Below are 23,358 nucleotides of genomic sequence, written 5' to 3'. Positions count from 1 at the left end.
CATGTTCCTCCAACGTGTGTGACAGAAACAAGGAAAACGTACATGGGCCTGGTTCAGGGAAACTGCAGACTAGAATGACTGAGGAGGGGTCTTTAAGTCTCCACTTCTTCTTAAGGTAAATCCGTCTCACTGTCCAGTACGATAGTCCAGACGGTGTCTTGTTTTTTTCTAGCTACCATTATATATGCAGGAAAGCTTGAGGTTTTTTTTTTTTGTAAGGGAGAAGGGAGTATATTAAACAAGGCTGTACATGGCAGTCTAACTGCTAACCACTTCAATGTCTAAAAATGTTGATTTGTTTAGTGGTGAAAGCTGCACATATATACAAAGTATGTAACAGGGTGAATTAATGAGAAACCAATTGATGAGAACCAGCCTTTTCTTTTGACTTCTCTCTGACAGAAAGTGAGACTGAGTTTGGTTTGGTGTCTATAAGAGGTGAGGAGAGAGATTCTGCAGGATTGCCCATTTAGGGCAAAGATGGGAAAGGGCTTGGAGGTGAGAGCAGAAGCAGCTGCCTGGCCCTGGAGGAATGGAGGGATGCTGAAGCTGGAAAGGGTTTTCCGACAAGGTGATGCAAGGAAGCCTGGCACCCTGAGACCGAGAATGTTTGGGGGTGCGCTCATGGAGATTGCATCGCAAGCCCCTGGGCTGCAAGCCTGACATGAGTCTGTGGTGTTCAGCACTGACACAGGTGCAGAGTTTCCTTCTTCACAGGCCACCTGAGGAATTAGCCAATGAGCAGCACAAAGGCAGCCATAAGAGGCAGATGCCAGGGCCTCTTGCTCATGGTAGGGCGATACCCAGCCCCATCTTTTGTGAGCCTAGGATAGAGGAAGCATTCTTCTAACCTGAACATGATTGAATTTCCCTTCATCGAGACAGGATTTTAGAGTCAGAAATACGTTTAGTTAGAAAATAAAGTACGTAATGTGATATTATTTTGCACCTGAGTATGGTAGATTAAAATCCATACCCACTGTACATATTTAGAATTTAAATGACAACAAGGAAATGCGTACACAGGCATGAAACTGAAATAATGAAATATTTCAGTTTCATTTTAACTGAAATAATGTTTTCTTGTTGGTGGTCATGTTACTGATAATGATTATTCTCTATAGTTCAATTCTAAGTGAACTGTTTTGGGTTCTGTACAAGGTGCAAGGATTATAAAGACAAATTAGGCAGGATTTCTATTAAGGCATGTTCAGACTGGGGGGAAGACAGATAAGTGAATAGCACATTTGAATGTGATGTCACAAGCACTTCAGAGCTGAACACATCCTTTTTATTTTAGTTTCTATTGACATCTGAGTTTGAAGTACTAATATATGTTAAATATGTCTGCCTCTTCCTTGGGGATTAGATTCTATTATTGTGTTAAAGTATTATTTTTATGCCCTTGTAGCCTGTATGTTGAAATGCTTTCATTATTTTTGTGAGCTCATTCTAAAAAAGGGTGTATTAATTTACTGGGACTGCTGTAACAAAGTACCACACACTGAGTGGCTTAAACAACAGAAATTTATTCTGTTATTTTTCTGGAGGCTAGAAGTCCAAAATCACGACAACCAAAAGGCCGTGCTGCCTCTGGGGGTTCTAGGAGAGCCTCTGTTCTGAGCCTGTCTCCTGTCTCCTGGCTTCGGGTAGTTCCTTGGCTTGCAGCAGCATAATTCCAATCTTCCTGACTGTGTGTCTCCATGTCCAGATTTCGCTTTTTAAAAAGGACAGCAGCCATTGGATTAGGCATCCTACTCTAATATGACCTCATTTTAACTTAACTAATTACATCTTCAATGACTATTTCCCAAAAGGTCATAGTCTGAAGTACTGGGGACTAGGAGTTCAACATACTAATTTTTTTGGGGGGGGCACAATTCACCCCCTAACAAAGGGCATCATTTCTTCCCTGATGTACTGACAGTCTTTTGTTCCTCTGAAGAATTCTTCTTTGAACTGGTTCACCATTGTCTTAAGCAGGTCCAACATTTATGCCATCTTTCTGTATGAGATGCCTAACTAGCATTTTTTTACAAAGCCACATTGTGATGCCCATTCTAGAAAAGGTCTGTAGGTAAACACAGAGTCTGTATTTTCCATTTCCCTGCTCCCAGCTGTCCACCTTTCGTGACTCTCAGGATGTCCATCTTCATTTTCTGGAACAACTATGGGGAATTGCATGAGATGACTCCTGGGAAGCAGAGGTTTGGTTTCAGGATGTGCACGTAAGTGTGCTTGAAATAAAAGGGTCAGACAAGAAGTGAACATGATGCTGCTCTAAGATCCTTATTCTCTGATCTGCAGAGCATACAAAAGTCAAACATGGACATTCCAAGGAACACCAAGTTCACTTCACTCATAGATTTTTACAACAGATTTACGGAACTCCATTATTTTGAGAAAACTAATAGGTCACTGTGCAGTTGTTCCCAACACGCAATATTGTTATATGTGTTAACAAATACAGTTGTACTGTGAACTCATCCAAGGACGGAGGATTTGTCTTCTCCTTTCTTTCTTTGCTTCTTGACAATATTTAATAGAGTTCTTCGTATAATGCAGGTGCTCAGTGACGGCTTATTAATAGTTTTGAGTTTGAGAGCTTGACATTTGACCCAGCCTAAGTTTCTTGAGGTTCACAGTTTATTAAAAATTTCTAATACTAGTTGATATATTGGGAAGGTAACATTATAACCAGTACATTGGATATGGATAATTAGAAATATAATCAAGATACAATTTTATTTTGTCTTCCTTGCCCCTTTAACATTTATTGAAGGTGAGATGAGCAGATGGTTGGTTATCCACTGCCCATGGATGGAAACTCGGGGAACCCTGTGACTTCTCTACTAAGTCTTAGGTAGACATATATATACTCACAGATATATATATATATATATATATGTATGACACAGTGTTGCTTCAGTAAATGAAGTATGTCCAGGCCAAAATATTAATAAGTGCTTTGGTCTTTATTTTAAAAAAGCTATCTCCCCTCTGTTAACATTTGATTCGTGGCTGCCTGGCTTCAGGAAAGGCACTGGGGTAGATTTCACCCTTCTGTTCCCTCTCTCACTGACTCTGGCTAGTAGACATAACAGATCCCTCCAGTGTCGAATTTGGGAAGAGAGGACTGGGATGAACAGGGCCATCTTATAACACTTGGCTAGATGGTCTTCTTTTCTCTGGGTCTCATAGATGGTGAAAACTAATCTCTTCCCTCCTGATGTACTTTCATTGGTTGTTGGCGATGGTCATTACTGGGAGCCTTGCGAGTCAAGGAAAGCCTTGATTTAGAAAGTGCAGCTCTGTTCCAGGGGATCCTTTGGTTCTTTCAACAGCTGGTAGCAATTTAACATATACGAACCTCCAGTGAAGTACCGTGCACTTCCTGCGCACCATCCCTCTAAGTGATCTTACTGTATTGGAAGCAAGAGCAGCCCACCTTGTCTTTCTCTTCTTCAAGGCTGGCCTATGTCGGATCATTGCAAACACTTGCCCAGCTTTTGCCAGACTTAATGCAGGCATCTCTTTCCTCTTCCACAGCCTGCTTTAGTTTTCTTAGGCTTAAGCCTGGCATCAGATCCTGTGATTCTCCCAAAAGCAATAAACACATTTAAGCTGTTCTGAGTTGTCCCCTAGATGCTCTTCTTACCTGCCCAGAGATAAAGGAGATAGTAAGCCTCACTATCCCCTGTTCCTTCCTGGGGTGGGAGGTAGACTCACAGCAAAGCAAAGTCGTCTTCTAAAGTAATTATCTTCACAGATTTTTCTCTCTGACATTTTTTTCTTTTTTTTTTTCTTTTTTTTTTGGCGTACGCGGGCCTCTCACTGTTGCGGCCTCTCCTGTTGCGGAGCACAGGCTCCGGACGCTCAGGCTCAGTGGCCATGGCTCACGGGCTGAGCCGCTCTGCGGCATGTGGGATCTTCCCGGACCGGGGCACGAACCCGTGTCCCCTGCATCGGCAGGCAGACTCTCAATCACCACGCCACCAGGGAAGCCCCTCTCTGACATTTTTTTTAATGATGTGTGTGCTTTTGTGTGTATTAGCTATACTGCAATAGCAAAGCTGAAGGCTTTTCATAATACTACTATTACTTATTCTTCATTTACAAAGTGTCTTAAAATGTGTGATCACTTTTGAATCTCAGTAACTCTTTTAGACAGGAAGGCAGGTTAGACTATTCACATTTGACAGAGAAAGATATCAAGGCCCAGAGAGAATAAGTAACTTGCACAAGTACAGATGGCTGTTAAGTGAAAACAGGGCTGGGGCTAGAAACTAGGTTTTCTGATTATGTGCAAACAATGAATGGTTTTCAATAGGGATCACACAGCTCTGGGAAGAGGTGGTGGATGTGGGGAAATGATAGAATGGAGGAAGGGAAATAGGAAGTTTGGAAAAAAAAACATAGTTTTCCAATATTTTAATTTGCTTTTCATTGCATTCATGGTATTTCAAATAAAGGAGTCTGTGAGATTTTTATATTTTTCAAAAGAAGGTGTGGGCAAAAAAGAAATAATAAAAAACCTAAGGAAAAACATACTCAAAATACTGTCTTTCACTAGTCCCATTGTGTTCACTGAGCTCATATAGTATGCCAGGGTAAAGACACATTGATGGCATGCGATGCACTTTACCAAGATGACATTTATACTGAGATAACAAGTACATTTCTTATTCCAGTTTAGTTTTTTAATTATCAACATAAAAGTTACTTTAAAATTAGAGCTAATGAAGACTTTAAGACTTAAAATCCCCAGGAAGTTGCCTATTCCAAAAGCTTAGAGAGCTAACCAAACAAAAATAAACCATAAACATGAACTCTTCCTCCTCTTTCCCCCCTCACCCTAAGCCTCTCTGATTTTTCTGGTTTATTTTAAGCCCGTGCAGAACAAAACCCTCGCTGTTCCTTAACAAGTGAGAATGACTTGCCCAGACACACAATAAAACATTTGTGACAAGCGAGCGTGCACGCCCTTAATCCAGATACTGCTCAGCACAAGGTGCTCTCTGGCTGCCTGATTCAACAAAGAGCCTTCTGTCCCTGCTCCTCGCCAGGGCTGAATGCCAATTGTCTTCAATCTGATTGCTCCTTGAACCCCAGTTCCCTGGTGGTTAGATGAGAGTGCCACCCAGAGCAGCAGGACCCATTAGGCTGAGCTAAGGGACAATATTATTTTAAATCAGTTTTCCTTCATTCTTTGAAATTTTTTATTTTCATTTGTAATTTTATTCTTGATTAGCTTCTCTCCAAGCCCTCAAGAGTTCCCTCTTCACCTTCCCCCTCCAGCCCCTTAACTTACCCCAAAGAACTGCCTTATCTACCTGGTCAGTCTCGTTACCTTTGAAAAAGGTGTCGCTAGTTTGAGCCATCCTTGATTCTGTACCATATGCATCCCAGAGCCACTTCACTGTATGGTGCAGTAAGAAGCACACAGTCAATATGAAACAAAGTACCTGGACATAAACAGACTGAAGAACGCTCTGGAGAGGAGAATGGGGACAATAAACTGACAAGGCATAATTGAGAGGCATTCTCTTTAAAAGAGGGGACATTAAAGATATTACCTCTTGATGTGAAATTCCTCCCAAATCTAAAATTCTGCATGGGTCTTCCTCTACACTTGTTACTCATTAAAAAAAAAAAAAAAAAAATTACATAACGTATTTCTAATTATTATTTTTAAATTTCTGATTAGGAAAGCAACACGTTTATTGTGAAACATTTTTTAAAAACTGAAAGTAAAAGAAAATGAAAAATCCTGCAATTTGGGGGTGTATAATTCAAGATTTCTCTTTCTCTCTCTTGTTCTCACACGTATACACATATACACAATATAGTTTGCTGAGTAAATGACATTTTTCTTTAACAGTATATTATGAAAATATTTTATCATTTTATTAGTAACAGGTATTAATATATGACTATAATTTTATATTATCTATCATAATTTATTTAAACAATCCCCTATAGGTGAGATTTGTGGACATCAAAAATTTTTAGATGTTATAAATAACATTTCAATGGAAATCTTTGCAGCTACATCCCCGATTTTTTTTTTTTTTTTTTGTGGTACGCGGGCCTCTCACCGTTGTGGCCCCTCCTGTTGTGGAGCACAGGCTCCGGACGCGCAGGCTCAGCGGCCATGGCTCACGGGCCCAGCCACTCTGCGGCATGTGGGATCTTCCCGGACTGGGGCATGAACCCGTGTCCCCTGCATCGGCAGGCGGACTCTCAACCACTGCGTCACCAGGGAAGCCCCATCCCAAATTTTTATGGCAATGGAATAGAAGTAGAATTTTTTAAAGTAAAAGACAGTGTACATTTCAAAATATTTTGATGTTTATCGTGATGTAGGGAAATCATTTCTCCTTCATATATATCCCTTTAGAAAAGCACCGAACCTCATGTTCTTCACAGAGATTACACTGGATGAACAGAACTATTCTTGTACCCTATTAGTCCTAATGCAACTTCATCAACCTATCCTTAAACTGTTCTGCACAGAGAGTACAAAAAAGAAAATGCTTTCATGTGCTTATGCTGGAATATATTCATGCAGTCAATATATATTTCCACCTCTGATTCCATTGTTTCATGATTATTAGTTCAGTGCTGTATTCACAGTGGTGTATCGATACTTATCTGCTGTGGATCCCATTCTTTGGGGGAGAAAGTATGAACTGCTAATGAAGAAAGTCTTGGGCACATCATTTAAGTTTGAAATTCCCTATGCTCTGCTTGGAAAAATTTATCTTAAAAAAAGCTAGACATTGTTATCGCTATAGCAGAGTCATTCTACTGGGAATGAGTGAAGTTAGTTATTTGTAAGAGACGCCTTAAAATTGTATTTTGTTAAGTTATTTAGCTTTAGGGGAGTTATGGCCATTCCTAAATTAAGTTTTTCTTTTCTCAGAGATTGTTTTTTTGGCCAGACACTGTGTTTTGTCATACAATAATCATCATTGATTTCTTGATTCTTAGCAAAATAAGGCAGTGAATTTGATTGGAATCATTTTAGCTAAGTTGTCTGTATGTTTATTGTCGATACAAGTAGTTTCTTCCTTTCCAGTGTGCAGGCCAAGGACAAATAATTGAACCTCCTGAGGCGGTCGTCCACTGCCCTCCTCCTCCACACACGATCATATGGTCTTACCAGGAGTGCTTAGCCAGTCTTCTTTTTCTAGTTCAAATAGTTATTTATTTCTCCAGGTATAAAACAACAAGTGTGGGTAAATATTGTTCTAAATCTGAGAGAGGTGTCTTAAAGTAGTGCTTCTCATCTTTCACTCTTTGGCTAAATAAACCTGTGAAACAGAAAGGTAGGTTTTGAGGTTAGCTATTCGCTAAGTTTGTGTATCAGAAAGGCAGATGTTTTGATCCAGTATCAAAGATATCCAATCCTCAGTACTCAACTGCTACATTAAATAAACTAATTTATCAGATTTATTAAACATTTGCACAGCAGTTTGCTAGTTACCCTTGGATTGAGGCAACGATTATGGCAGAATTTTGTGGGACCTCACAGTAGATGGGATCAAAAAATGAACTTTTAACAGCATCATTAATAGCATGATTTATGATTTTATGCATGTGAAGAGATATACTCATGAAAAGAGAATTAGTCCTCAACTCTGAAACCCCAGTTCTGTACTAACACCAGAATAAAGATAGCATTTCCAGTCTTAATCTGTGTGATCAAAGCTGATTCCAAGCTGTTCCCCTTTGCTTTCTTTGCAAGGAGGAATGGGTTTTTTCATGGAGATGTTCTTCTAGTTATAATCAAGCACTTTATTTCTCCAACTAGAATGAATTCTGATGTTTCTTCACTACTTCCCCCACAGATTGAAAAATATGCACAAAAAAATCACTCAGATTTATGTGACTTTTTCAGAAAGAAAAGTGACATTTTGGTACCTTATTTGTAAATTTTAAATAATAGGAAGTGCTGTGCATCACCTGGGGTTCAACCAGGGAAACAAAATTACTATGAGTGATGTGGTATAAAGGCTTTATTTTAGATCTTATGTAATACTGGGAGCCTGTGAAGAAGTTTATGAAAAGCTGTTGGCTCTGTCTGTGGCATTGGGGCTGAAGAGTTTGTAGGTCAATGGAGCCAGCAGTGGAAAAAAAAAAAAAAGCTGGGGTAGATAAGAGATGAAATGGAACTCACAAGGAGAAACTGAAACCTGCAGGTGCTTCTTAACGCATCCAGTCCCAACAACAAAAATGGCTTCTAGAAGAGGCCAAAGCACTTTGCACATGTGCCTGATTTAGGGCTTGAGATCTTAAAGGAGACAATCAGGTGGGAGCAGCAGATGTGGATGCTGCCTCATGGCAATCAGACGATCAAACAAATCAGCAACTTCATACTTGACCTGCAGCAGCAGCTCTCACCCCAACCCAACTGCAGAGCCTAATATCCTCCTCACTTCTGCATTCCAAATCTCATGCACACTTCTCTTGTGGTCAGCCGTAACTCACAACCATCAGCGAGAGGAACTGTAGCAAATGCTGTTCCAGTCTGGTTCAGCTGACACAGTACAAAACCAACGAAAGCAGTGATGATGTTTTGAGACTCAGTTTCCACCTTGCCTTAAAGTCCGTATCTGAGAAGTCACCATATTGCTTGTAGTTCGCTCCAACTCGTACTCTTTCTTGTTATTACTCTTTTTTATTTTTCAGGACTTCTAACTCAAATATCTTTCCCTATGTTTTTCCACCCGGTAAATTTCTAATAGTCCTATAAAAACAGATCAAATATCGCCTACTCTGGGAAGTTTTCTTCACTCCTAGAGGTAAAGCTATTATTGTTGTTTTTATTAAAATACTAAGCACTTTGATTGTGACTAATGTTTGCATTACTGTTTGTCCCAGTAGAAAAGAAGTTCTCTTTTTGGCAGGAACTGCAGCCTTCTCATCAGTATATTTTCATTGTTCAGAATACATACATACATAAAATTTAAATGTATTTGACATACATTAAAGACAATCTGAGTTTATTATGTATGGTGGAATGGACATGAAGGTTGTATATTACCATAAATTTTACAAGAATCACTGCAAGATCATACTTAGAAGAAGCAGTTCATTATCCTATCTTGATGAAATATCTTCTAAGACATCAAATAACCAGAATAAATTAATCAGAAACCTCAATTACACAGGTATTTTGAGATATGGAAGACAATAGAAATGAAGCCAGCAATGCGGACTGTCCAGGAAGAGGTTGCTATAAGTTCACCTACATTCTATGAACCCTCAATAAGCCAGAGAGCTGCAGTGATATGTACATTCCGGACCCAGATAATATTTTGTTTCATTTAAATAGTTCCAAACATGCAATTTAACATGCAATTTTAATGTAACAAGTCTATAAGCAGTAATTACGCTTTTTAATAATAAAGATGAAAAAGTCTTCTGACATGTCTTTCCATGAAATTATTACTCTACAAAGAGAATTGGTGTTTGTATACGACTATCAGTAATTTATCAAAGATTTAAATTTTTCAAACTGTTTAATTTTAGGTCAAGGAACTAAAATGGTTTAGAAATATTTTCAACAATAATAACTAACACTATTTTTATCTCTTTCATGCCTCTGTTAAAAGTAGAATTAAATGGGATAAATAATCTTACTGAACATTCTGATTGATGAAAAATTTCTGTGCTGATTAGCGTTGCAAAGGGCATCTGAAAATGTATAGTTCAGAGTTCTGACAGTGAGGGGTTTTTTTGGATGGCTTTTTTTTTTTTTTTTCCTATATGCTCTAGCTTCATGAAAGCTCAGAGCCAAATTGGGCACTCTATTTCAATAAATAACTTAGCTCTGGTTCCTAGAGCAACTCTCTCCCTTCTTTTCCATATAACCTCATATTTTCCTTTTAGATATTTTATGAACTCATTTATATATATGTATTAATCCGAAGCCTATGATATTTTCATGTTTTTAGGTAAACTATGGTGTAATAGTAAATTGATATGATAAAATATTGGCAATTTCATATAGTAAACATATTGTAGGCCATCTTGGTTCCTCCTATATATAGGTAGGCACAAAACAGAAGTTTAAAAATATGTAGTGACTATATTGATTTTATTTGTCACAAAATAATGTGTGGCACATTGTAATAGAGAAGGACATGATAATTTCTTGGAAACAAGGCAGGTAATTGACAACAAAAAACTTTGCGTTTATGGTGAGAATTAGGAAAAACCATTCAGTTGATACATCCAATTCTAAGAGTTCTTTGGCGCTATTTACTATGAAGTAGAAAAGGAGAGGTGAAAGTTGATTCATTCTTAAATTTTATTAAACTTAATAAAGAAAAATATTTTTTCTTTTTAGTTTTAATTTCCTTTTTTTTATAAATTTTTTTTACAAATTTATTCATTTTTGGCTGCATTGGGTCTTCGTTGCTGTGCGTGGGCTTTCTCTAGTTGCGGTGACTTCTCTTGTTGCGGATCGTGGGCTCTAGGCTCGCAGACTTAAGTAAGTGTGGTTCGCAGGCTCTAGAGTGCAGGCTCAGTAGTTGTGGCGCACGGACTTAGTTGCTCTGCGGCATGTGGGATCTTCCGGGACCAGGGCTCAAACCCGTGTCCCTTGCATTGGCAGGCGGATTCTTAACCACCGCGCCACCAGAGGAGTCCTTAATTTCCTCTTGATGGAACTTAACATTGTTGTTACCAAAGTGGATTTTTCTTATCAAGGAGAAAATAACTGTACAATTTCTGTGAGATGAAATGGTCAGGCTGCTAGGAACTAAGGAATGATAGCTTATTGGTGTAATACAAGCATAAAAAATATCAATACCTTGCCTCATTAGTATTTTTTAAATATGTCAAGACTAACTATTTCTAGCAACAGAAAGAAAATACATGTTTGGAAAGATGAAGATAGGCTTAACAAGTTTAAATTGCCTACAAGTTTAGCAAAACATTGATTATTTTGGGGGGTTGGGTAACACTTATAAATAAGAATTTAATTAAGAACAAATAGCCAATTTATGATTAAAATAGAACACTGTGGGCAACACATGACCATTGCCATGTGAATGCCAATATAAGAAAGAATATAGGAAAATAGCATATATTCCATAGGAGTTTGTGTAATATAGGAAGACAAAACATTATCATAAAGATGCTTATTTGTCTGCATAAATTAATGAACTAATTGAATGTAATCCCGATAAAAATGACACTTATTTTTATGGAGACAGGAAAGTTAATTTTAAAATTTACTTGGGAAAGCAAACATACAAGAATATCTGGGGAAACCTTTAAAAAGAAGAGCTACTGATAGGTGGCATCTAAACCTACCAGATATTAAGACATACAGTAAAGCCTCTATAATTAAAACAGTTTGGTATTGGTGTGGGAATAGACAGAGAAACCATTGGATCAGAATAGAAAGTCTAAAATTAGTCCCATTTGTATATGAAATGTAGTATTTTGATTTCTAGGTTATAGTCTACGATTAAAGGAATAAAAGGGACCAGTACTCCTTCGACAAAAGGCTTATTCCAGGGCTAGGGCAGGAATGGTACAATATAGGCATGGAATATTTAGTATGCCAGAAAGTTCTTTATACTATTCTATTTACTTTGGTATATGTTTAAAATTTTTAGTAACAAAACATCCTTAAAAATATTGTTTCAGAGAAATGGTTAAATGTTCAAATGGTTTATTGGTTTAGCCTTAAAATTATAACCAATTAATATCTTTAAATATAGCTTTTCAAATTAAGAGTTTCCCTTTGGTGGGGAAAAAATTTTGAGAGAAAGAGAATCCTAAGAATCAGATCCTTTTGATACATTACATACAGTAGTTAGTTAAGTTGCAGATTCTGAAGAATTTTCTTCAGGTATGGAAGAATACATGTATCTATAAACAATTATAGAGCTTGATAACATACTTGATTTATTATATAGTTCTTATAACAATTTATAAGTATATTTTAAATCAAAATGGTTATGATTTCGGCATAGGACTACAGTGGTGGAAGAGAATAAAGTCTAGAAACATTTAACTGTTAAATTTGTAGACTAAAATGCTAATAATGCAATATTAGTAGAACATGTATTGTGAGTTGAGTTTTCAGTACATGGATGAGTTTGAGCTGCATCATCTATATTTTTATTTTATCTAGGAAATAGTGGGGCATACTAATGAAAATATTTGTTAGGGTTTTCAGTGGACATCTGTAAGTGATAGAAAGATCCAGTGATCTCTCAGTGAATCAAACCCAATTCAAATGCTCTGACATTTCACAAAACCCTGCAGTTTCATTACCATAAGTGTGGGAAAAAAAAAAAACTAATATGTCAAGAAAAACAGAAGTCAGTATTTGCATCTTACATTTATAGATAATGATTCAAATGTAATCACTGTTATCAGAGTGATTAGGCAAAAGGAGGTAGAAGGTAAATATTTGCTTATTCATGGAACTCCTTAAACAATAACAGATAAAGCAAATTGATCAAAAAGTACAAAAAACAGAAAAAGGCATTCACAAAAACTTAAGGGGAACAAAAGCCTATAATATTCTTTACTTTAAAAGGAAAGTTTACTAATTGGAGCTTAATTGCCTTTGGTGGTGACTTTAATTAAAAAGGCATCTTTCAGACTTTGATGATCACATATCATAGGGTTGTTAAAATACCCTGCAATAAAAATTCTCAGTAATAGAGAAGGTGAAATGATGCATTTTCTGAAGTTCTGCACATCCATACGCCTACATTTAGCCTTTCAGCTCTGCTATTGCCATGTCACTGCTAGCTTTTGCAATTTGAAGATTAAGCAATCATCCCAGGCTAAACAGCAGAATGACACATGAATGTGACTGATATGCAGAGAATCCCTGAACTAAATTTTACCTTTGCACATTCCCTTAAGTGATTGCCTCCCCATAATGGTACAATTCTGTTATTTTCTCTGCTCCAAGTCTGAGCTGAATTTCAGTCCCCTGGTAATGAAACACCAAGGCAATCCCTAAGCAAACAGTCCATGTTACACAGCTCAGCAATTCCTCCAAATATGCTATGTCAGTTAAAAGCTGCTCTTTTAAATTGTGCTTCCTTTTGGAATGACATTTCTAAGGTGAGATACTAGAAGGGTGAAATTTGAAAATAAAGATGCACAAGGTAACTTCTAAGGTGTATTTTAGCTCCAAAAGTATTTTTCATTAAGGAATCCAACTTGCTCAAAATATCAAGAAGTCTGGTAGTTTTATTTCCTTTTTGTGTAATTGGAGGACTTATATATACCTTTTCTTCATAGTCTTATACCTGAGAAATAAAAGATCCTGAATTTATTTCTCCTTTTTAAGATGCAAATTTATACTTCAGATGATAAGAAGTTCTACACCAAGAGTCTCAGTCTTAGCTCTAAAGAATACCTGGAGGGATGGAGAAGGAAATCGAGTTTGTGGAAGTATAGGAACAAAATGAAACAATAGTGAATAAAGGAAAATTAATAAGAAATAAATTGAGAGATACACATGAAAGTGACGGGAAAGTAAAGGGGAAAAGGGTGCAGTTCTCAAAAACAATACAGGCAGGTACATCTTGAGGGATGTGGGTAAATATGTTAATCACTTGTAATAGATTATTTCCTGGCTCTGAGCCCTCTGGGCCCATCTTGCAAATATAACCTGATAAGCTCTGAGAATGCTAGGTGTTATCACAGGTGACTGTTACCTCCTGATCTTATGTCCTGGTTGCCTGGGGCAGCCTACGTTTATGCATGTTGTCCCAACATAATTATTAATTGCCACTCTTAAAAGTTCTTCATAATGAATTACATGATTAGTCTGTGCATATACTTCATTGCTTTGCACATTGTTCAGTGTGTCTGTACGTGTGTGTAAGGAGGAAACAAGTCAAATGTTCTTAACTTATCCCTGAAAATATTGTTTTATCTTATTACTTGATCTCATTGCATTTCTCATGTTTCTGTGACTCCATGTAGGAATAGCCCAGATAGGAAAAGGGATTGAGCTTGTAAAGCCAGAATTACTTCGTTTCTTTTGCCATCTACCCTGACTCTGGAACTGACCCTGTCTCACTGTATTTTAATAAGTAGGCGAGCATCAGTGTATTTTGATCTGCTCTCTGAATTTGCCCCAATATAGACACAATTTATCCTTCCTCTTCACAAATGTCTTAATTTAATAAATACTTACTGGGCACATTATGTTGCAGGTACAACGCTGAAGTCTTGATAACATAGTTCTTTTTAAAGAAAGTAACACAAAACAAATTCAAGCAAGTTACGTACACGATAAATGGTAAACCTGGAAGGTAACAATATAGGTCCTCTGTTTCCTATTGAATTGTTGGAGGAGGTAATCGGGAGGGTGTGAGTGCCTGCTGGTTGACCTGTGAGCTCAACCTGGTCAATCAGAGGCTCCTCACCCCTCCCCCTCTCCTTGGAATGTACATTCTGTCCACCATTCCCACAGTGGGAACTGTTCCAGGGACGTAGCCTTGAGAGAGTAAGGAGTTGTTGAGACCATCTGGACGGCATAAGTGCCTGAGCGCAGTTAGGGCCTCTACATAAACTTTAAGATTCTCGCACGTGGGTGTTGAGATCAACTCACCTTGCAGCCACCCAAGACTAACCTCATATGTAAGTTCCCTTGCTTGTTATACATGCCACCTACAAATCCAGAGTGGTCTGCCTCTTTCTTCAGTCTCTCCTTGCCTTCCTTACAGGGGCCAGTTTCAGATTTCACCTGGGAAGCTACCGAGTTTACGAATCAACAAAAGTCTCAGAAGACTGAGTACAAGAAGTATGCTCCGTACAAGAAGGTCATGCTCAGACAGTGGGGTAAGTGGTTAGAACAATCGGGGGCAGATTGAGCATGGAAGGGCTGTGTTAGAATGAGTACACACAAGAGAAGCAGCAGTGGAGGGTGTGAAGGCAGAGACAAAACTGAAGTTTACAAATCAGGACAAAGAGGCCACCATTGAAGATTTGAAGCACGCAGATGTTGTGATTCCTATCACATCTCCATTGAACCTCACCTATTCATCTTGAGCAAAACCCAGACTGATCTTAGAGAATTACAGTGGATTCTTTTAAATTTAATCAAGCTGTGACTCTAATTTCATCTCTGTTCCATATGTGGTTTCTTTTTTTTTTTCTTCTTTTAAAATATTTTTACTGACGTATAGTTAATTTACAATGTTGTGTTAGTTTCAGGTGTACAGCAAAGTGATTCAGTTATATATTATATATATAATATATATATTTTTGTAATATATATAAAATATATATTTAATATAATATATATTATATATATTCTTTTTCAGATTATTTTCCAATCTAGGTTATTATAAGATATTGAATATAGTTCCCTGTGCTGTACAGTAGGTCCTTGTTCTTTATCCATTTTATATATAGTAGTCTGTATCTGTTAATCCCAAACTCCTAATTTAACCCTTACCCACCACCCCCCCTTTCTCCTTTGGTAACCATAAGTTTGTTTTCAGTGTCTGTAAATCTATTTCTGCTTCGTAAATAAGTTCATTTGTATCATTTTTTTTAAGATTTCACAGATAAGTGATATCATATGATATTTGTCTTTCTCTGTCTGACTTACTTCACTTAGTATGATAATATCTATGTCCATCCATCCATTTTGCTGCAAATGGCATTATTTCATTTTTTATGGCTGAGTAATATTCCATTGTATAAATATACACCGTATCTTCTTTATCTGTTCATCTGTTGCTGGGCACTTAGGTAGCTTCCATATCTTGACTGCTGTAAATAGTGCTGCCATAAACATTGTTTTCATCTTTTCTGGGTATATGCCCAGGAGTGAGATTGCTGGATCATATGGTAACTCTATTTTTAGATTTTTAAGGCATATGTGGTTTCTTTACTGAAGCAGAGGAACACACCTCCTGATATTGGGTAGCCAATTATTGAATTGTTGGATTTTTTTATGTTAGTAAAAGACCACAAAAAGCATATTGCTTTTCATTTACAAAACCAGAAATAAACTTTCACTGTTTTATCTTAGAGCTACATCAATACTCCAGCCCTCTCTTGTAATCTCACCCAAAAGATCATTGATCACTTCTCCATACAAGACTTCATATTAGACCCTCCACTGATATCAGGTTGACAGGAATCAAAATTAGGAAGTAGCAACCATCTTGGATATTTTGGAAGGAAAGAAGCACGTATGTCAGAGGGTGAGAAGTAAATCCCACTGAAATTCAAGGGTCTGGCAGCATGGTGAAATATCTGGGGCATGTTTTAATATTCTTTCCAAGATGAAGGAAGAGTTTCCACGTCTGACTCTTCTTAAAACTAAGAAAAAGATGTAATGCTTAGTGAGCCTCTTTGGAGTTTGGAAGCCACATATGCTTTGGGGAATAATAGAAAGAATGCCAGTTTTGAGTGTGACAAAGCAAGAAAGGGCTTCTTCGCAGGTTCCCCTTGCTATATAAGCCACTCTGTCTCTTGGACTGTGTGACCCAGCCAACTCAGTGGTTCTCAAAGTGTTTATAGAAGAGAGGTATGATGTATGGAAAGTCCCTATAGCTGACTCTGTACAGGCTTAACATTTTAGAACAAAACCATGTCGTCTTTAGCAGATAACTATTCTTTTGAGAAAGAACCTTGTGGCTTATCACTGGGACCCATCAGAAAATAAACATTTTTCCAAGGGCCCCTAAGTTTTCCTGTAACCTAGACGTCCATAATGAACTGGAATTGTGTGACTCACTGAAGGATAGAGTCAGGTGTGCATAGAAGTGCCCTACTATCAGGTTGATAGTGAGACGGGGCTCAAACAGTCACTGAAGGCACTGAAGTGGCTCAGATTCCCGAGGCTCCTACTGGTGCTGCTTTGCCTTCTGTCTCTCAACAGTCCCCTCTGGCCTCATGGGTAGTTCCCTGGGATGAGCTGACTAAAGAAGAAAAACCTGGGTGCTGATTTATACATGATTTTACATGATATGCCGAATCTATCCTAACGTAGGTGTTTGAAGCAATGTAGCCATATACTAGGGAGGTCTTAAAAGACAGTGAAGAAGGTAAGGTCTTCCAGTGGGCAAAATTTCTAGCCTTTCACATGGTTTCTCATTTTACTTGGTAGGGGAGATATCCAGATGTCCAGATCCACACTAATACATGGGCAGTATTTAACAATTTGGCCAAATGGTTAAAAAAAATTAGGAAGGAACATGATTGGAAAATCAGTAATAAGAGCTCTAGGGGAGAAGTATATGACTAGGTCTTTTCAAATGGGCACAGACTCTGAAGGTATCTTGTAATTGCTCATAAAGAGAAACATCAACAAAAGATGTCTGAATATTCTGGACAAAGCGACACATTCTATGAATGTCAGTTAGCATCTTTCCTCAGTCACCCCTATCCTTGTACAGTGAGCTTGTGAAAAAAGTGGCCATGGAAGCAGGGATGGCGACTGTATAAACTCTGCAACACAGACATCTATTCCACTATGCTGTTCTGGCTACAGGCACTGGTGAGTTTCCAAACTGCCAACAGCAAAGATCAGCCCTGAGCCCCCAATATGGCACGCAGAGTGTAAGCCAGCCATCTGTTTGAAGGTTGGTTGTGTTGGTTGTTTTCTACCATGGAAGGAGCAGCATTTGTTCTTACTAGAATAGATCCTTACTGTGAATATGGATTTGCCTTTCCTGTTCATGTTCAAACACTCCTTCCAAAGAAACTGTGGACTTACAGAATACCTTATTTGCTGTCATCACATTCCACAGAGATTGATTCTGACCAACCAGAAGACTAAAGTGCAGCAATAGGTTTATGCTGAAGGAATGCATTGATTTTTCCATGTCTTCCATCACCTGGATCAGCTGAATAGTTAGAATTATGAAATAGCTTTTTAAAGACTAGGTTATAGTGCCAGCTGTTTTGGATAATGTCCTCAAGGCTGCAGAACATGTTCTGAATAGGCAACCTATGTATGGTGCTCTCTCTCCCATAGCTACTAGCCTTTGGGAATCAACTGGAATGTGAGTGATTCTTCTCACTGTTACTTACTGATAATCAACCACTAGCAAAATTTTTGTCTCCTGTTCCCACAATTTTGGGCTACGCTGATTTAAAGGTCTTAGTTTTCAAGGAAGAAATACTTTCACCAGAGGGCCATACTGTTTCCATGAAACTGGAAGCTGAGTCTGCCACCTGGCTCTTTTGGGCTCCTCCCATCACTGAACTATGAGGCGTGAGGCTGGGACCACTGATCTTATTAAGGGGGAATTCAGTTGCTAGTACACAGTAGACACAGGGAGAAATATGTTTGCAACAGAGGAATACTTCTGGAACACCTCTTATTATTACCATGCTTTGTGATAAAAATTAATTGTAAACTACAACCCAATGCAGGCAGTACTGCAAATGGCCAGATTCATTAGCAATGAAGGTTTAGACCATCCCACCCAGCAAAGAAAGCATGACCAGCTAAGCTGTCTTCTGAGGCCAAAGAGAATAAAGAATGGGTATTGAAAGAACATCATAAATACCAAATATGACCACATGATCAGTTGTAGAAATGATGACTATCTAATCTAAGGTATGTTAGCAAATAACATATATCTCAATATTTAATTTACAAGATATCAAAACTGGTGTGTGACTCAGCTAGAAGAGAAATGAACATCACCCAGATATGGATGAATTGACTTTGTCTATGCTTTGGGGTGGAAGATAAATGTGTTTTGGTTGTAATAGGAATGACACCATGTTAGATGGATTTTGCTGTTCTCTTTATTTGTAAGTTAAGTACGATTAAAAGAGGTGTGTATGTGTCATGCTGACAGGGAATGGACTCTGCTAGATTGTGGTATATCAGTGTGGTTAAGCTGTGAACTTTATTTTCTAGAATCCTTTTTCCTCCTTGGTTCTATATTAGAAGTAAAAAGTAAAAAGGGAATGTTACTCCAGGTTTGGAAGGAGCTATCACTCAAGCAAGGTAATTTCATTGAGATCCAGTGGTGGGCAGATAGGCAGTAGCCAGCAGATCCCAGCTTGCCTTCAGTCTCCTCTGGACCACCTTCCAGGCCGCAGGCTCTGTTGTTTAATGGCAGCCTTAGGTCCACCCCCAGATACCTCCTACAGATCCATAAAGGTGGAGCTACCCAGTGGCAAAAGCTTTCCACAGGCCCCTCCCTGAATCCCCTTTCATGATTCCATTTGGTGACTAGACATGCTTTGTTCCCCTGCTTTCCCTGCAAGTGCCATCTTACGTCACGGATGCACACATTTGTACCCAGATCCCCAGACTCTGAGGTGTTTCAAATGAACAGAGTCATTTTAGAATGTTCCTAGAGCTGACTCCAGAGCCTTGGCCCCAGGTAATTCTTTTCCTCCACTTCTCATCATTGCTTATGCTTTCCATACCCATACCTGATAGCCGCTTACCCAAGAAGCCTGAAACTGTTACTGAATTCAAGTTTTTGATTTAAGTGGGTGAATTGAGGGTGGCCTCTAAAAATCCTCATCCTTCTTGTTTCAAAGTCCAACCTTCTCTTTAGCTGCCTGCCAGCTGATCCAGTCTGAGACTCACTCCCAGATCCAGTTCACCTCAGTGATAAGGGCTGAAATAATTTAACAACGCCATCTCCTTCGGTAGGTGGCTTTCTGAAGACTCCTCACTCTGGTCCCAAGGTTGAGATAAATGCTTTACAGAGACTCTAAATAAAATGATCATTGTTCATGATATTTAAATATTAAGCATATCAAATTTTTTCCTCCTGGAATAAGATAGGGCTCATTCTGTCAAATCTTTGCTTTCCCTTTTGAAAGCATTCATAAATAATTTATACTTTATATAAGCATAGACAAGCCATGCATATTGCAGTTTTAGGTACCAGACTTTCTCAGAGCTGACCAAGTGGTAGGTACAATTAGGGTAAAATTAATAACAAAAATTGCCCTGTCTTTAAGCCCCTCTAGATTAATTGCTGGAACCTTAAGCCAACCCTTCCTGAAAAAACCCCATTGTGGCCACAGCCTCTTTGTACTCGGTTTCTGATATTTTCCTCTCTGTTGCTACTTCAGTTTCTCCTGGGGCTTCTCCAAGCTTTGTGTTAATTGACCTTTCATAGTCTTGGCCACTGCTCCAGTCACACTGCCCTAAGATTTCATTCTTCTCTTCATCGCTGCTGTTAACCTTATCACAGATGGCCTAATCCAGCCCCTAATGATGGCATCACTAAAATAGCGGAAGGACCCTCTCCCAACATTATTACAATGTTTTATCAGGTCCCACACTGAGATACCTTTAATTCTATTTCTTTTAGAACTCCAAGTAGCTCATGAGCTCTATCATTTGACTCATTTTAATTTTATTGCATAGAGTACTGCTTAGAATCCTGGTACAAAATCTCCCAGGAGCTAATTTGAAAAACAATTTCCTTCTTGATAATCTCTTCTCTGTCTCCCTCTCTTCCCACAGATACCCAATTAGTATCCCTGAATAGAATCAGTACATTCTAACAGTTTCCTCAGAGTGAATTTTTTCTCCATTGACTTTGTTTTCGAAGTGCAAAGATACCTTTAATTTACTCTGTATTCTCAGAACCTGCTTTCCAGAAACGTCTGCCTTTACTCAGTACCCTCTAAAAAGGCTCTTTAATCCTTCAGAGATTTATCCTCACTTTTCCTAGCATGCCCTGATGTATTCTGAGATGCCAAAGTGCTAATAATGAGCCCAGATTAAGACTCCCTCCTGGTGTCCTAAATATATATGTTCATCAAACTGTAAGTTCTGACATTACCATTGGGCTTAGAGCAGCCACTAACTGTGTTTTCAGGTAATTTACAAGGTATTAGATGACATATAAAAAGAAAAAGACTGTACCTGGGTGCCTATATGAAATGTATAATTAGACAATAAAGTCATTTTATAATTGTATACATTGAAAATACCAATCCTTTGATTTTATTTTTCCTAGCTGACAGAAAAGAAAATATCAAAACAGGTATTTTGCTTGTATAAGTAAAATATTCCTATTACATAGTAATGTATACCACTATGAAATAAATGGTACCCAGTGACACGTTGGAAAAATAACTTTATTCCCTCTGTTTTATTATTACAGTTTGGAATACTAACATTCAAGAATTCCTCCCAGGTCTGAAAAAAAATTGTACCCAGCTTTAAAAATAGGTCTTCCTTCTTCTTTTTGAAGTTTACAAAAAAATTCCTTCTCTCAAGACTGATTGAAATAATTTATCAGTTACTATTAAAATTCTTCTCCATTCACTGGGTTTGGAAAGCACAGAATCATAAGAACGAAAATCTCCTAGTTCCCCTCTCATTCTGTAAATGCTAGAGAACTGTGGGTACAACCAGATAAAAAGTGGCATTATCTCAAAAGTTTCAGTAAATAATGGATCTTAAATGAAGAGTCCAGACAGAGTCACAGTGGCTTGGATGAGTCAGCCTGCGATGGGAAGCTGCCCTGGCACAGGGAGGTGGTGAGAGCTCTAAGGTTTGTGTCTCCTTTATATGGTCCAGGTGTTCTCTTAGTTGAAGAAGGACCTTTTTGTCCATATTTCTTTCAGTGCTTTCTTTCCCCCTTCAGTAGAATCATGGGTCAGACCCTCCAAATTGAGAAAGAAAACTGATTTTCTATGGGATCATAGAATTTTCTGCACAGTAGGAATACACTAGCTGAAGAGGTCAATCCAAAACTGAAAAAACTAAATGAAGTGGTTCAGAAATATAAACTAGAAGTTGTGGTGCTTTGTCACCTGCTGCTGCTCTTCCATTTAATACTAGAGTAATTGCTAATTCACGATGATAAGCCAAAAAGAGGATGATTATGCATGTGCCTGTACAATGGTAAGAAGTGGCACTTTGTTTCCTGTGGCTGCCACCCAACAAAGGCAGCAGTGAGAAGCAGGGTCTGGTTACCCTGGTAGCCATGGTGCTGAAGCCGGCCATCTTGGCATCGCTCCGACTGGGTTGTCTTTGTACTCACAGACTGCCAGTGCCCTCCCTGTTGAAAGGATGAATATGTGGGCCTTTACACAACATCGTGGCTTAAATTAGTTGGATACATGGGGCCTCTTGCAGCACCTGCTCCCATTCTCAAATTCCAGCTCTGTTGGGAATTATTATCTAGCTCCCTTCTTCTCTCACCCTCTCCCTTTGTAATTATGTTTAATCCCACAGACACCTGCCTTGGCTCTGGGGGACTACTGATAAAAAGAGATGAAAAGACCTTTTTTCCATTTGTATCCACATCTACCAAATAAACACAACAGGCCCTGGCTAATTAAACATGTCTAAGGGGAAGGTGTGAGAAACCCCCCATGAATAAGCCAGAGTGCATACTCTCGTCCAATTCTGTGGGGTCATCTTCGACTGGCTCCAAATTCAGAAAAATTTCTAAACCATGGTTAAAACGTTCTATCCCTGCAGCTTCTGATAGCAGTTCTACTTAGAGCTGCGATGACTGGATTTTCAGCACAGTTTTATTTGAAATGCATTGTATTCCTCACTTTCTTGACTGAGGATAAGGCAGGTAAATGACAGGCTAGATAATCTGTTATTGAAACATTAACTTGAAAATTTCATATCTCAGGAGAGTTTTCTTTTTAACACGTTTTTCAACCCCCCATCACCCAGATTTAAAATTAATTTTATTAAAATTATTTTAAAATAACTTTTACATTACAAATTATTTTTACATTGAAAATATAGCATAAATCTTCATCTATCATCCTTTGAAATATTTGTGTTTGAAGTAAAACATTTTAGAAAACTGCATAGTTTGTTCTGAGTATCCATTGGCATACTATACAGAAACAATATTTTTATCTTTAAACAGTTATGAAGGATCCTGGGACATTTGTGCTTTGGTGAAATTTAACTAAAATATTTAAGGGAAAAAAAGTTTGGAGAGACTGGTTGGGGGATGTGAAAGACTGTAAATAATTGAAAGTAATATCTTAATATACAAAATAATTACTGAACAGTAGAAATTTCCTTTCGCTTTCCACACTGAGGGTTAATGTAATCAATAGAAAACCTGACAGAAGTCTGAAGCATGATACTTTAAATTCCATGGGGCATGGTTCTAAATTTTGTTAAAAGTCTTATTGAGAAGCAGCCTTTCTTTAGTCTCAGAGTTTGTGGATAGATATGGGTAGAACAGGGCATCAGTTTGGATCATCCTCTTGTGTGGGAGAAATGACTTTTTCTCTTGTTTAGGACCAAAGGTAAAGGAAAAACAATTTAAATATATAAACAAGTTTACAGTCAAAATACAAAGTCGTATGGGCTGAAAAAAGTCCTGTTTAGAAAACAAACATTCTATTGGAGTCTCCTAGTACAGAATT

At 38.1% G+C, this 23,358-nt stretch overlaps 1 long non-coding RNA gene across 1 annotated transcript in view; it reads left to right on the top strand.

The window, feature by feature from the left end:
• Positions 1 to 23,358, top strand: part of LOC307193312 — a 768,132-nt gene that overhangs the window by 429,848 nt on the left and 314,926 nt on the right. The window contains exon 7 of the long non-coding RNA XR_013830296.1: positions 14,724 to 14,838. This is a non-coding gene — a long non-coding RNA (uncharacterized lncRNA). The remainder of the gene's footprint in view (positions 1 to 14,723; positions 14,839 to 23,358) is intronic.

This window comes from Stenella coeruleoalba (assembly GCF_951394435.1).
Source record: "Stenella coeruleoalba genome assembly, chromosome: 10".
Taxonomy (NCBI): domain Eukaryota; kingdom Metazoa; phylum Chordata; class Mammalia; order Artiodactyla; family Delphinidae; genus Stenella; species Stenella coeruleoalba.
Note: the sequence above shows the minus strand (reverse complement) of the source record. Positions and strands in the feature narration are given on the sequence as shown.